Source organism: Ptychodera flava, chromosome 12 (genome assembly GCF_041260155.1).
Source record: "Ptychodera flava strain L36383 chromosome 12, AS_Pfla_20210202, whole genome shotgun sequence".
Taxonomy (NCBI): domain Eukaryota; kingdom Metazoa; phylum Hemichordata; class Enteropneusta; family Ptychoderidae; genus Ptychodera; species Ptychodera flava.
This window is the reverse complement of record NC_091939.1, coordinates 15,449,581-15,464,874: the sequence shown is the minus strand read 5'-3', so window position 1 is coordinate 15,464,874 and position 15,294 is coordinate 15,449,581. Positions and strand designations below refer to the sequence as shown.

The following is a 15,294-nucleotide window of genomic DNA, read 5'->3' as shown; positions in this document are numbered from 1 at the left end:
TTTTCATAGTTTCAATCAGAACATCAGTTGTAACCAAGTATCACTTTTCCTATTGTATTGAATGTAATTTCCAAAACTCTTTTCAAAGTTTTTGGACAAATATTTGTAGTTGCATATTGATGACGGAGCAATGATATCATTTCGAATGGGCCCAACCAGTAACTAGTGTCATATGCATACAAGGCAGCCTTTCCTTTGACAGAAATTCATTTTTCAAAATCATGACAAATTCTGTCTACATACTGTACACTAACTATGGCGGCTGCACTGCACTTTATGGATCCATTTATGCAGATGTCCAGATACACTTGTTGCTGTTCTGTAATTTTTCTTTTCCTGTCATCTGCCAAAACTAGCCCTTCACTTAAACTCAAGCTTCACCTAACTCTTTTGAGTTCATTACATCTACTTTTAAGCATGTAAATGACATCATCAAAACATCTGTCAGCTAAGATTTAACCTACAGCAAGGGTTACAAACAATAGGTTAAACTTTGAGCAGACTTTTTAGCTTTGTTTGAAACATGTCATAAATTTTAACAGTGAATGGGAATTGTAAATTCTTCAATATTTCTGTCAACTTGATATACATGTACAACCTCCAACAGACACTCAACAGACATTGATAGATTTTCGCGATAAATACTGCAATGCAATTTGGTTCTCCGATCCAAAATTTTGAACTGTGAGTCTTAATTTCATTCTTGATTATGAAAGAAGTGATTGTGGACTTTCCTTCTATACAGTGTGCCCTCTCACAAATGTGATTTCTCGAAACTCTAAGTCACTTTGGGGAACTTTGGAAATTTCTTTGTGTCAACCCTGCATCTCTACACATGAACCAAAATATCATCTCACTTCGCAGGCAATAGCACTGCAAATGACGTAATTTTTTCTCTCACACATATGCATATATGAATATTTGTCCACATTTTCCGCATAAACGACCAAAAATAAAACTTGCTAGTGTTACAATGGCTACTAAAAGTTACACTAATTCATATGAATTTATGGCTCAGACTACAAGCTGCAACAACAGTAGTGCATGCAACAACAAAATTTGTCCGAATTTTAGGCAGCGTTGTCCAATGTCCCGTGCGTGCAGCTATATTTAGTAACAAAGCTGAAATCACGATCAACGCTGTTTTGTTGTGTCATGGCGCATAATAATAGCTCAGGGGGCTCACTGCTCCTACAAATTAGTAAATGTCTAAACATCTGAAGAGTGAGTTGTGCTCTACGCTAAACCATTCAAACAATAATGCCCTATTGTGATCTCTGTTCAGAGAATATGACGTATCAAACCCATATCATATCCAGGTTCTGTGGGGAGCATTCCACTGAATCTATTTTATTTCAAAGTATGACATACACATACTTGTGCAACTTACTACGGTAACTACTTGACTTGCTACAGCAACGTTACAAAGATTGAAATGCTCACATGATGTGGTACAGTAGAAGTGTTTACTACTCAGACTCCCAGCCTACACATTTTCTGGTTGTGTAAACATGACCAGCACACATTTTTGTATGACAAAGGGTAGGACATTCCAAAGATCATAGCATGTGATTGTCACGGGGGAAATTCTAATTCTAAATATCAGTACATAGAATGAGATATATGAAAGTCCAGTACTTTACTTCACTTTTCACCATATGACACAAATTCAAAGAAGTCTAAGACAGAAGTCTATTTGCTGAAATATCGAACACTGTGACATTTCTTTCTATTTATATAGCACAGTGATTACACAAGTCACCTGATATTGAATCAACCTTTGACCTGTATTCATGGTCTATCTGTCCTGTTTGGCAGCAATGATCTCGACAGGCAGCTGGAACAGAAAGTTTTCAGAGTCTGAAGTGGTTTCTAAACACTTGCGTTCTACAAGGTCAAGGTGAACTTCAGAAGCATGTTTTTCAAGAAATAAACAAATTAAGCATATAAACTTACTGAATTATACAATACAATATGCAATTTCACAACAAATCAAAGTGAAGTTCATGCAAATTCACAAACTAGAGTGCAGCAAATTATAATTGTATAACCCTTGCTTATTTTGCTTGGTTATCTGATAATTTTGCATTTTCTTTTCATATTTTTTTATAATTATGAGAAAGACCTTTATTTTGAGAACTTCATCCACTATCAGAACCACCTCTCAAAAAATATCACCAACATGAAGGTCCTTGGGAAGGAGAAAATTTAACCCTTTCACCACCATAGTTTGACCCAAATCTATCGTTATCAAAGCTATGAATGGACCTGTTCACAAAGAATTGGGGGTGAGCCTGCCAAACAATGAAATATTCATAAATACATCAAGTTGTAAAACGGGAGAATATATGATTCGACAGTTACACTGCTACTGTGAGAGTGACACCATTGTGATGTGTCGTAACCTAGGCTTATCAGAGGAAATGGATATGGCTATTGTTTTAAAATTTTGAATTTTTCTATGGCTTTTTGCGATCGATAAGTATACACCCATAGTTCCTATGTTTCAGGTGAGAGTGGCGTGGGAGGTTGAATGTCCTGTCAGTGAACATTACAAACACTGAAAATACAAGAAAGTCTGATCACATGTCTTTTGTAACAATACATACATATAAATAAAAACATCAAAATCGCTGTAGCAAAACATATTTTTGATCCCCTGTGCAGCCTTATTGGGGTGTTTTGCTGCTTATTAACAGACATTTTGTTCCAATGTTTTTTACGTTTCTTTTCTAAAGAAAGAGCAGGTCATAAAGTTTGGTATGGTTTCTGAAAATAAATTACATTTCATTTATGACAGTTTCTGGACTTCATGTACTCCACTATTGTTGTAAGTTTGGACATTACGCATCTGTATTTAGGTTTTGTCAAGGTTGTTATTGTTTTCTAGGAGTCATATGCATGTATGGCTTTAATCGTTTGAAACCAACGGTAATAAAGGTAACCCCTCCCACTCCCTCCCCCAAAAACCCTGATGTTCAGGTGCATCTCTGTGCCACAATGTACCATGACCAGATTTATTTTTTCCTTGAGAACTTTTGTAGTTTAGTTCTCAATGCTGACAACACAGTAACTGTATGCGCATCTATTTAATTATCATTATTTATGCCTCAAATTATGGTGCATAAACATGCAATACACTTTTCCACAATCAGCTAAAAATAATCTTGAGTCTAACACTCTTCTTACCCCACGAAAAGAACACAAAATCACAATAAATGCCCTGTAAGTGGTGCCAAAAATCTATGCTAGTATACAGACTGAACAAATGCAGCGTGCACCATGTTCACATTGTGGCCTGTTAAAGCCCCATTAGCTGTAACTCTTGAAATTTGTTGACCTCAAGATATCTTCCTGTTCTCTCTTGGTTTTCTCTGAAATCTAAAAACCCTCTGAAGTGACATGGGCGTTTAATGCATTAGGAAACCATTCCTTTGTGAAACATTTAATAAGTTAATTCAAATTTTAACTGTCATTTTGATTATCTGCCATTTTCAAAAATTGGTAATGTTACAAGGGAAAAAGAACATACAATGTCACAGTTGAAAACATTCATCTCTATGCATTACATTGGACAACTCTGTCCACTCCATGTCAAGATTTCAGTGCAGATATTATGCACAGTATCCACGGTTTTTGCTTTTCTGCATGGGGCTGCGATTTAATGTTTGGGCAAACATGTAATTGCAGTGTAATCTTTATCTTGTTCAAAATTGCATATACAGTCCTAGCGGGTAGTTAAATAATAAGTGTATACACACACCAAAATTAGTACATTCTCACAAACTTATTTTAGCTTGAAAGTAAATCATAAAAGTAATGATAAAAGATAACATTTAGTGGGGCTTTAAGTGCACCTACTGTTTGTTTATATTTAGTGTCAGACCATCGTCAGATCGCAAAATGGGCTAATCGGAGGCCAAGCACCCAGTAAATAGTAATATAGCAAACAACTCTGAAATATGAAATTATTGCGAGGCTTCACAACAGTGAGTCATAAAGATTGGAAATCATCAGCACTGGTGATCGTGCCTCCAGGCGTACATCCATGGATAGTGCGATCAAATATCGACACCGTGCAGGACAGTACGGAGGCACGTCCACTTGCCAGCTTAACCATAGACGGTCTTCCCCTCTACTGTCTATGCTTAAACTAAACGGTGGCATTTACAGCTATACTCACGTTGAACTCTGTTTGGGCCGTATTAGTATTATGCCCTCCGTCACGTCGATGTTCAACAACGGGCAACTTTCACCAGAGTCACCAAAGTCACCAAGGCCTATGAGATCCGAACCGTAAATTAGACGAACTTCAAAGTCGTTGGGCGCCGGTTGCCAGCTCGGATCACAGCGATTTTTTGCCTACATTAAGTCGATCTCTAACTTTTAAGACGTTCTTTTGCTACAATAAGTATCCGTTTGCTTCCTTGATAACATTGATCTCCGCTATACCACCATTTGCATGATTTGGAAAATTGATGAAGACCATGCTACGCGTACTTCTGACCTCAACGTTCCGCCATGTTTTTGTCTCCCCAGCTCGGTGTATAATCAACTCATTATTGCTTGCATGGGCACAAACCTAGGGAGGCGTCCTTGTCTGTTTCCAGCGCGCAACAGACTTTTTGCATGTTTTTTTTTAACAAAATGTTACTATTACTCACAAAAAAGAATAATACAAAAGCAAAAGTAATACAAAACAAAAACGACACAGAAGAATGAAGCCTAATTAGGCTTTACAATTTTTTGTACTGCACTCCACTTAACTTTGTATGCTGGTCAATACAATTTTCATTCTATCAGTAGTTTGAAAAAAATTAAGAGCGGGTAACCTCGAAAATTATGAATAGAGCACCTAAAGCCGACGAATCTATTTGTGTTGATGTCGCTAAATCGTGATGGTGAGAACAGGAGAGCAATGGGAATCTTGTCATCATACAGAAAAAAGACAAAAACTGTCTGATTCATGTCATCACTTAGGCGCGAATACCGCTTGTACTGTACTGAGACCTTTAAGTATTATACAGTGCCCTTTTCACCACTTCAAAATAGATAACCCTATCATGAAACCATAAAACATGATCTTGTTTCACTGCTGCTGCTAACACAACTTTTTTTTGGAACTTCACTGACTTTTCGAACCCGAAGGATCGAAATGAAACCGTGCCTAGGTTCTGGACAAGAACGACTGATAAGCTTACCTTGCGACAAACGCATAACCCTGAACAGCCTGAAGTCTCTTCTTTCACAAGAGAAGGAGTTATTGTAGAGAAAACATTATGATGCTCCGATAAAGTCAATGTGATGAGTAGAAAGGGGTAACCGTTCAATGAACTTTGTGATATTGTATTTTATAATGTATATAACGAAACGGGCACAAAATAATCAACTTAAAAAGGTGAAGTACCAAAAGGTATCTTCTAAGGGATTGGTCAGTTTCTTCGGCCGGGGGGGGGGGGTTTAGATTATAATTTTTGCGGACTTTAAAAAGTGGCTGACCCCACTATTCAAACTTTCGAAAACAGTGTGACCCCCCTATTCCAACATATATTTCTTTGTGTATTTTAAACATTCAATCATTCTGTGTTTTGGTGAAATTTGGTGAAATTATTGACATGTCAGTTGTGAGATAGGAATGTCAAAGTTTGAATTTGAAAGTTTGAATACAGTCTTTTGAATGAGCCGTGAATGTATGTCATACTTTCTATGCATAACCAGATGTCTACAACTGTTGTACATAAATTGATGTAAATCACTATTATCAAAGAGAGAACATCAGTAAATCTAGAACTTCATTTGGTCTTTAGACTGTAGCCAGTCATCCGATTACTTCTCCTGAGAAGCCATAGAGATTAAAGAGCCATAGGTTGCAGCCAAAATCTGACGTGCACAGTGTCTGAGAAAACATTTTCTTTTAACGTTGAAACCATAAAAGCACAGCTAATAATGACAAAAACTGCCTTTTGTTAACTATCATTTTACTCATGAAAAAAACACCTTTTACTTGTAAACCTGCGACATAAAGGAAAGGAGCTGCATCAATGAGAAAGAAAAATGTCTTGTTAGGCCAAAAAAAAAAATTTTTCCTGGTCAGCGCGCGCGTCACTTGAACAACAGCGCGTCACCCTTTTTTTTCTTGTGTTGTGGCCGGCTGAAGAGAAAGAGAAAATTCTTTGGGGCGCATGACAAGTGACTGCATGAACAGTATATATGTGACTATATTGATAAAACTATAAAACTGACCCTCCTCCCTCCCTTGAGGGGAAAAAATATAAAAAATTCGCGTCGCCGCACCATTTTTGAATGAAAGGCCTGACCAGAATCATTTCTTTTTTTTGGCCTTATGTATTTTCTAAAATATATCACTGTATCAAATTTATCGTGAAATATTGATGCATATTGCTTTCTTATATTGAATTCTCATAGAGAAAGCAGAAAAGGATCATGAATTTGTGATGCTTTTCATATAAACTGTAGATTTCATAATCATTAGTACACTTTGCAAAACAGACTTTCAATTTGCAAACATCCGGATATCTCTGACATACAAAAGTCCAGATATTTTTGCTATATATGTCTGATATATCAAAGTTACGTGCCCGAAGAGTGCACCTAAAAAAATATGTCTGACATATTAAAGTTACAATGCAACTGAACGATGAAATTCGTGGCTGGTATACGATGTATTTAAGGCAAGTATTAAGTATGAGCCCATGTTGTAATTCAAAAACTCACTGATCCCCTTACTGAACATTCCAAAATCATGGCGACCCCATCCCCAACACAAAAGTCAAACACAGGGTGAAACCCCTATGAATCCACCCCCCCTTCCCCGCCGAATAAACTGACCAGTCCCTTGAGGTCGTTTGCGCCTCGGAAGTGAAAGACTTAACTTTTTGCTAAAACATTCTTTAAAGAACCTTTCAACCATTCTATTTCAAAATCAAGAATAAAAATATGGGGTCACCATGCAAATTTCGTTACTTGAGAAACAAATTACCCAAGATTTACCGATATTTGGAATTCAAAATGGGCGCCATCCCCGTGTTAACTCTATGGAGAAAAATAAAAAAATTCGAATTTCGAAAAACAAAGCCAAGACCAAGACCTTTAAAATGAACCCCCACAAGTGGTATATCGGAAAAGAATTGTAAAAGTTTGAGAGTCTGAATGTCTGCCCCCGAGGTGGGTTCTACCTTAACACCTCGGGAGGACCACTGACCCAATTTAACATTTCCGTAATATGGCTTCCGTAATGAGCAATACAGGAAAAACAACACAATCCAATAGTCATGTTCTCGGAGATGTCGCTGCTGTGATAAAGCCATAAATCCTGTACTTTCTCATAAATACACGATGAATAAAGCGTAGAAGGGTCGGAAGCAGTTTCGACGGGACTTATCTTTAATTCTTACCTCTAGTAGTCGAGACAACTACATGCAGTTGCCACGCAACAGTTGATCAAATGGCGTGTTCAATTGTCATTTTGCAGCGCTCATTAAGTAATTGTTCTGTATTGCTTAAATTATTCAACCGCAACCTCACGCGCGATGAAAAATAGGACGGTTGTTAATTGTTGATTGTTGTTCGTGCAAGGGTGAACGGGGCAGAGTCATACTGCCTCTCTAGAGAGCGGTAATATTCACCCTTCTTTTCTAGCACGTCTGTGTGGACACCAGCTCTTCGTCTGTACGTGCCATCAGCCCCGTTCCGTACATGGTCATTTTACGAACTTTAATCTCTGAGGAGCAATTCAAATTTTAAAGAAGGAAGCGAATTTAATTTTGACCAATGTCTCGCTCACGGAGAAACGTTAGAAGTTGGCTTATAACGATTTATGAAAGACGGCATAATTGTAAGATTATAGACAGGTAGTATCAACAATAAATATCTTTTTTCTGTGACTTTTAAAGATTAGTTCTATACCGTGCCAAAACAAATTATCTTTGTGTCTCTAAAAATTGTCAATATGGCCACGTGCACCAAACGACGTTACCGATCCAAATGCCTTTTGCATACTTGCAAATACTCCCATCAGCGAGTTATCAGCCAAAATGTGAGCTCAATTGGTCGTATGGTTCTGGAGAAGAAGATTTCTGAATACAGTTTCGTGGATGTCATAGGCTTTTCACAAATGGCAATATGGTTGCAAAATAAGGCGACCAATCCAAATGCCCCTTGCAACCTTCGAAGTACTCACAATAATGATGATATGACCACTTTCGACTCAATTGGCCTTATTGAACTAGTTTTGCAGGAGAAGGGTTTTGTAGGAAAAAATACGATTTTTCCAAAACATCCAATATGAAGGTTAAAGTCATGTGACCGCTCGCAATTTTCTGGGCGAATTTTAAGGGTAGACGGCCTGCACTGCCGGCCTAATGTCAAAGTCATATTGAAGAGTTCTCATAGGCCCTTAGCCCTTTGCTAAGTTTCAATAGCGTACATAATGCGGTTTTCTAATATACGCCTCGAAAGTGAAAGACTCATTCTCTTACCAAATCATCAATAAAATTCGATGGTCACCGTGCAAAGTGTGGAACTTGCGAAACAAATTGCCCAACATTTTGCGATATTTGAAATTCAAAATGGCCGCCATCCCATGTTAACTCTATGGGGAAAATTAAATTTTGGATTTTTGGAAAACTAAGACGGTAAAAGTTTTCTTCTCCAAGAGCTTTAAAATGAGCTCCCACAAGTGGTAAATCAGAAAAGAATTGTAGAAATTTGAGAGTCCGAATATCTGTCCCAGAGGCGCGTTCTACCTTAACGTACAAGAAAAAATTAGTGAAAAAAAATCACCAATGTTACAGTTACTGTCCCTTTAACATCACACTTTCACCTTATCAGAGATTATGCATTCACTTTTACTTGCAATAAATATACGAAAGTCATAATTGCCCCCACTATTCAGCTTCTACACATCGAACAAACTGTAACAGGGAGAATTGAACTAAATCAAAAGAATTGATGTGTGTCATGTTTAAACCTAAACTAAAGCAATACCCATGAATCTACCAAACATCATTTCAAAGCAACCAGCAAAATCCTTCAAACATACGATAGACATCTGCTAATTGCAGTAATTGCCTCAGATAATTTCGGTCGATGCTCTTACAAGGCCATGCACACTAAGCTCATCAGCGGAATGCCGGTCGAGGAAAATTAAAAGCTCACAATTTTGAACGAGCATATAAGCTTTGTTATGCTTTAATTAGGCATGAAGAAGGTTGAATGCGTTGGGATACCAAGATTATAACAGCGCCAAATGGCAATGAAGGGCTAAAGGAGCAGAACCCGCCACGGGGAAGGTTCTTCAGAATATCAACATCTAAATTTTCTTTGCAAGCTGTTGTCTTCATTCCGTCTTGCATTCATTCACTCATAATTTCGCAAAATTCGGCAATTCTCGACTGTTGAATGTAGACTAATGGGATTTGCTATTTCCTCTATTGCGGATATTTGACAGACTGTCCGTTTCATTGCTCATTTTTACGACAAGAAAAGAAATCCCTGCGAAAATTAATCTTTTTTATTGTGAAATAATGGAAGCTTGCACATGATTTCATTTTGTAATGCAGAGTTGATTTCTGAAAAAGGTAAAACTTTGTTGTGTTTCAGGGGTGATTCGAAGGGATAAAACAATCCTGCAAACCCTCTAGCGCTAATAGAATCGACCGGGAAAATTGCGCGCTTCTCAATGGTGTATGTCGTGTCGACACTGTAAAAAGCAGTTCTATCACGAAAAGCTAGTGATTCTTGATTGATATCAACTGATGGTAACATCACAGAAAGCAAGGAAGGCAATTATTGGCGGCATTCTCCCTGGCAAGTATATTTATTTCTTAAGTTTGTTCTATAACACATGAGATACGAACGTGAGGGGGTACTTATTTTTTTATGAGAGAGAGAGAGAGAGAGAGAGAGAGAGAGAGAGAGAGAGAGAGAGAGAGAGAGAGAGAGAGAGAGAGAGAGAGAGAGAGAGAGAGAGAGAGAGCCCGGGACAGACACAGACAGACACAGACAGACAGACACAGAGAGGTTGGTTAAGGACGAAAAAGTAAATGATTTTTATGTGCGATTTTTTATCTGAAATTCGAAAGAGATCCAGGCTAGTCATGACAAATAATTATTTTATTGCATTACAAAAATGATGCTAAAATCAATGTGGTTTAAACGTTGTACAACAGACACAGGATAAAACTGAGAAGGTCATCGGCCTACATACAGTGAATTGCTTTGAAGCATTGGCATTAGACGAACCATAGACCCTAAAAACGGACGAACTAGACATATTGTCTAAATCGAGGTGTTGCCAACACTGTCATGTGCAACTAACAGCTAAGCGGTAACATGAGTCGGTCATAAAGGAATCAACTCTGCAAAAGTTGAAACATTGTCTAGCAGGACGTCAGAAGTCGCCAAAACAAAACCACCCACATCACGTCTGCCTCGAACGCATCACTAGTTGTTGCTTAGTTCAACAAAATATAACATTTCGACGAATTACAATTACATTACAGCATTGCAATTTTAACCGGCACACAAAAATTCAAAAGTTCAAAAATTTGTAAATGCGAAAGGCATTATAAACCTGACAGCATACGCCTTGGACAGTTAGCGGGCTGTGCAGTGCGTGGATATGTGTTGTGTAGTGTTGTATTGACTAAGTCTGACCTCCCTGTAAGTCTGCAGCATCGACTGGTCCATCCATGACAACAATCTTAGGCTCTTTACCTTTGCAGAAACTGAAGTGCCTTTATTTGATGTCATAGTGTGGCAACATGTTTCTTTACGAAGTACTATCTGGTTGGCAGCAGAAATGTTAGGTTTCTCCACGTGTTTTCGTCTGCCCTTCCCGCAAAATCTTTCACGGTAGTGCAAGCTATTACGACGAAAAATGTAGTCAAAGTAGACGTCAGTGAATGTAGCTGCTAATATTTTGGACGTCTGTTTTTAAGTTTTTTTCCTCCAATGAACGTGTTCAACTGAAGGAGACGAACTCGCTATTTATATACCGTTTAAGCGAAACGAAGTTATATATACTGTAAGTACAGTATATTGATGTATGATTATATGTCCTGATGTATGCATATGATTGTATATACTGCATGTATGATTTTATGCTTCTCTGCAATGTACAGAGCAAAAAGCCAGTCAAAACTACGAACAGCTCTCCTCCCTCTGAATCGAGGTCTGTGATGATGGGCAACGAATGGCAAGTGCGACTTTTTGAGGGATGAAGTACAATTCATCGGGCTGCACGAGCAAATAAAATCGCGCTTGTAGAATGACTCCCCATCGAGATAAAAAAGCCTGTAGTTATACAGATAAGCTAACCGTATTTGTTACTTTTTGCGATTCGGACAAAAAAAATTACAGCACTTCCTCTGATCAAATTCTGCGCTTTTATACAGACATCACTGTGATTTTTAAGAAATGGAAGCGCGATCCAATGCTTCGGTGATAAAATGAGCTTATAAATGTGAAAAGTCAATATTGCCAGTGGTATTCAGTAAATGTAAATAGGTCTACTACAGATTCGTAGGGAATGAATGTACGAAAGCGCATATTTCATGTTGTAACTACGCTTGTTAAGACGCCAACGGAGTTTTACCAAATGCTTTGTCTTTTAGGGAAAAACCCCAAAAAGAAACAAGAAATCACCAAATTAAAAAAACTGTGTTTTACTATCAGAAGGGCTGGAAATCCGGTGTAAGTTATCGTTAATATTGAACACCAAAGTGCATATTACGAAGGATAAAAAAATTGTGTTATGTACGGTGATTGATCGAACTGACCGCAGTTGTAGGTGTTGTGTGTTCCGGAGCATGAAAGGGATAGCTCGGTCTTAGAAAACGCCCTGCCACCGCTTTCAATGCAACACTGACTGATTATGGAGATGATGATAACTTTAAAGGCATATGAGCAGCAACTTTTGACATTATTTTCATGATTTCATATTTAGATTAAAATAAGTCCATAGAAATGTTTTTACTCAGAGATGTTTACGCAAGTATAATGAGTGGGATTGAATGGGGAGGTTTCAGTAGGACAAATAATAAACGGATGCTGCACCCAAATATGGCCGCCTCCATACAACTACACGATGAACAGCGTAAATGGTGCATGTACACATTTGAATCTTTACCAATACAACATGGTACAACCCACTGAAAGGACGGGAAAGAAACACTCCACTTTGACGAAAAATTTGCCGTTTTTCACATAATATGGCAAGATTTTTAAAAATGGCAGGAAATTTAAAGTGAACAAAAATCTCTTCAATTTCTTGCCTTTTCTGCCACAATCAAATGTTGAGGCAAAGTTATTACTATAGGCCTACTGATTGGAAATTGAAGCTACCTTAAGGTTGGACAAATTTCGCAGCTCATGGGCCTTTAATGCTACAGCACGACGATCGTTTTTTTTTTAAATTACTCATCCAACTGGCGAGCCCAATTACAGGATGAGGTACCCATAACCCACTACCGCAATGGAGCAATGAGGAGTAAAGTGCCTTGCTCAAGGGCACAACACCGAACTGGAGTCTCATTGCACGCAAAATTTCTCTGAGAAAACCTGTTACATGTAATTGCATGGCGGCCAAATACTGATGACGCCAAATCTCTGCACTGTCTACAAAATGATCGGTTAAAATGATCTGCGTGAGGTGTCAATCCTGCTGGCGAGAGAAAAGGTCTAAAGTCTATCAAAGTTTGTGGTTCAAAGTCTCTAAAAATTTTCTTATTCAAAAGCCTAAAAGGTGTCAAACTGCCGCAGTACATATACGTGCATACTCTTCTATTAAACCGGATGGTGGCCTTCACTGAAATCACCAACTGACAGGGTGCATGTCCGCCAGTGGCGATGCCGAGCCGAATTATGCGTTGGCAAGTAAGGCACAAAGCTACAGAGTTAATAATCGCCAAGCACAGCGACTGGTCATAGTCCAAGTTTAAATACTCGGTATAAAATCTTGAACTCCTTCGTGTGTGGCCAAAGTAATTAAATTCTTTGTTTTGCGTCCACTCTAAATGGGAAAAGGTACGCGTCTAAGCGGCTGAAAAACACACACAAGAAAATTAACACAATGTAATTTGATTGCAGCAAATACAAAATTGTCCTAAAATTTCCTATTCAAATACACTGTGTGTGTTTTCATGAAAACCGTAAAAACCTAGGCGGGTAGGGACGCAAAACAAAGAATTTATATGGAAAGCCGTTGGGGACCCCCCGGCGGAAACTCTTTCCCCATTGAAAATGCATATGTTGAAAACAAAAAGTTTTCCGTCGAAATATACAAAAAAATACCACCCGGCTACAACATAACTTTTAGCGGCGCCGTCAACTTCAAATGCGACAACAACAACTCAAACCACATAATGTTGCGACCACAAAATATCAGTCAGCGACAACATTGCTAACACTATGTATCTAGACCTTGGATGAACACTGGCCGCAGCGGTAACAATCTATATGAGGCACTTAGTGAGACGTCAAATGATAACGTTGGCGGCGAATGCCTAACTGCGATTGCGGAAAAAACAGAAGCTCGTGCGGACGCGAAATCTTTTGCTGCTCATAATCAACATACGGACACAGAAACTGTATGATAACGATTCCGCACTGAACTGCCATCGCGAAATCTTATCGTCTTTTGAGGCCGCAAAATCTCTACTTGCTCATTACCAAACGTAGACGCTGTTAATATGAAACCTATAGAAACCGGTACGGAAACTTCATATACTCGCATTGGGGTGTGACAAAACTTTTACAGCGTACAGACGTTGCGGAAAAAACGACAAGTTGAAGCTACGACAAACTCTACTCTGGTTGCACACAGTCTGTTGCAAACACGGGTGAGGCGGAAAAATATCATATGCAATGAGCATTGTTATGGTGCGGAACAACAATTACTGAGTATACCTGCGGTGCGACAAACTAGCTCGTTCTGGTGCGACAAAACAGTTAGCTTGCCAGCGATTGTTGTGCGGAAAAAAGTAGTATGCAAATGAGGAGTCAGTTCTGGTGCTGAAAAAAACTAAGGTGCAAATGAGGAGTATGTTCTGGTGCGGAAAAAAAAGAATATGCAAATTGGGAGTACGTTCGGTGCGACGACAAACTAAGTTAGTACGTTCTTCTTTTATAAATAGTAGTGTAGGACCTAACCCGGCCTTTTCTACGGTCACAGTTGCTTGGAGTTGCTATAGATTTTGTGCAAGAAAAGATAGACTGGCCACCGCCGCTTGGCTTTTCAGTCACCTTTTCCCCTTGAATGTACTATTGTTTTTATATTTATATGCCCACAGATTTGGAGCATTTGAGCCCATTAAAAAGACTATTTATATTACTTTACACTGAACACGTACTTCATGCACTTGTTTCCTCTGTTACGGTGTATGTTATGTTATTAAAGTATGACCGAGGAGAGTCCCTACACTGATGTAAGTGGTCAAGTTGTCAAACTGAAATAATTTTATGAAGCCTCTGCTAATAACTTCAAACATGTAGTACAGGGTGACATGACAGATTTTTTCAACGCATCGACGCCCACTGACATTTGTGAATAAGGAGAATGTGTAAACACTGTCTCACCATTATGTAATGAAAGGATCACTTGAACGCATGTACACTATTAATATAAATATGTATGTGAAAAAAAATCACGGATTCTTAGTGATTACATGAATGGTTTTGGGTTATATGAAATTTTAGATGCTGTGAACGATAATCAAGGTATACAAATTTCCAGAGCACGGCCCAAATTTGAAGAAAAGCTCGACTTCAATCACTTGGGCTATTCTCAGTGGTTAGGGGAACACCATTTGATTTCTGGGGGGGGGGGTATGGAGGATTTTGAGAAAAAAAAATTTGTCGCCAGGTGAAATAGAAGAAAAAAAAATTGATCCTGCCATGGCCTGAGAAAAAAAAATTGTCATAACAGACAGAAGTGAAAAAAAAATTGTCACAATGCACCAGAAATTAGCAAAATTTGGAAACCCTATTCTCATGTATTCTTTGCCGGCGCGCCGCCATAGGCGGCGCAAATGTTTTTACCACAAGCAATTCTTATGTTTTTTCCCAGCACTTATGATATAAGCATGCACTACATAGGTCTACTTACACCTCAGTGCACTCAATGTTTTCCTTCCCTTTCCTGACCCAAGAAATCATATTTCAGGATTTCTGTTGCAATATCTCGATGGCATAGGCACTATCTAAAGGGGACTTTTTGACTTCTGTAAATTGTGAAAATTTTAAAACACAAGACAGGAGTCAATAAACTAGTGT

General features: G+C 38.4%; 2 protein-coding genes across 3 annotated transcripts in view; one reads left to right on the top strand and one right to left on the bottom strand.

Annotated features, from left to right (window-relative positions):
• LOC139146064 (transmembrane protein 116-like) overlaps positions 1-4,534 on the bottom strand; it is a 58,133-nt gene extending 53,599 nt beyond the window's left edge. The window contains exon 1 of the mRNA XM_070717512.1: positions 4,184-4,534. The gene's annotated coding sequence lies outside the window, so the exon portion shown is untranslated. The remainder of the gene's footprint in view (positions 1-4,183) is intronic.
• Positions 1-15,294, top strand: part of LOC139145137 (trace amine-associated receptor 1-like) — a 52,675-nt gene that overhangs the window by 25,397 nt on the left and 11,984 nt on the right. The window contains exon 1 of one of the 2 annotated variants that reach the window (XM_070716107.1): positions 9,694-9,828. The exons of the other annotated variant lie outside the window; for it this stretch is intronic. The gene's annotated coding sequence lies outside the window, so the exon portion shown is untranslated. Of the gene's footprint in view, positions 1-9,693; positions 9,829-15,294 lie in introns of those variants that run through there. 2 annotated transcript variants of the gene reach the window in all.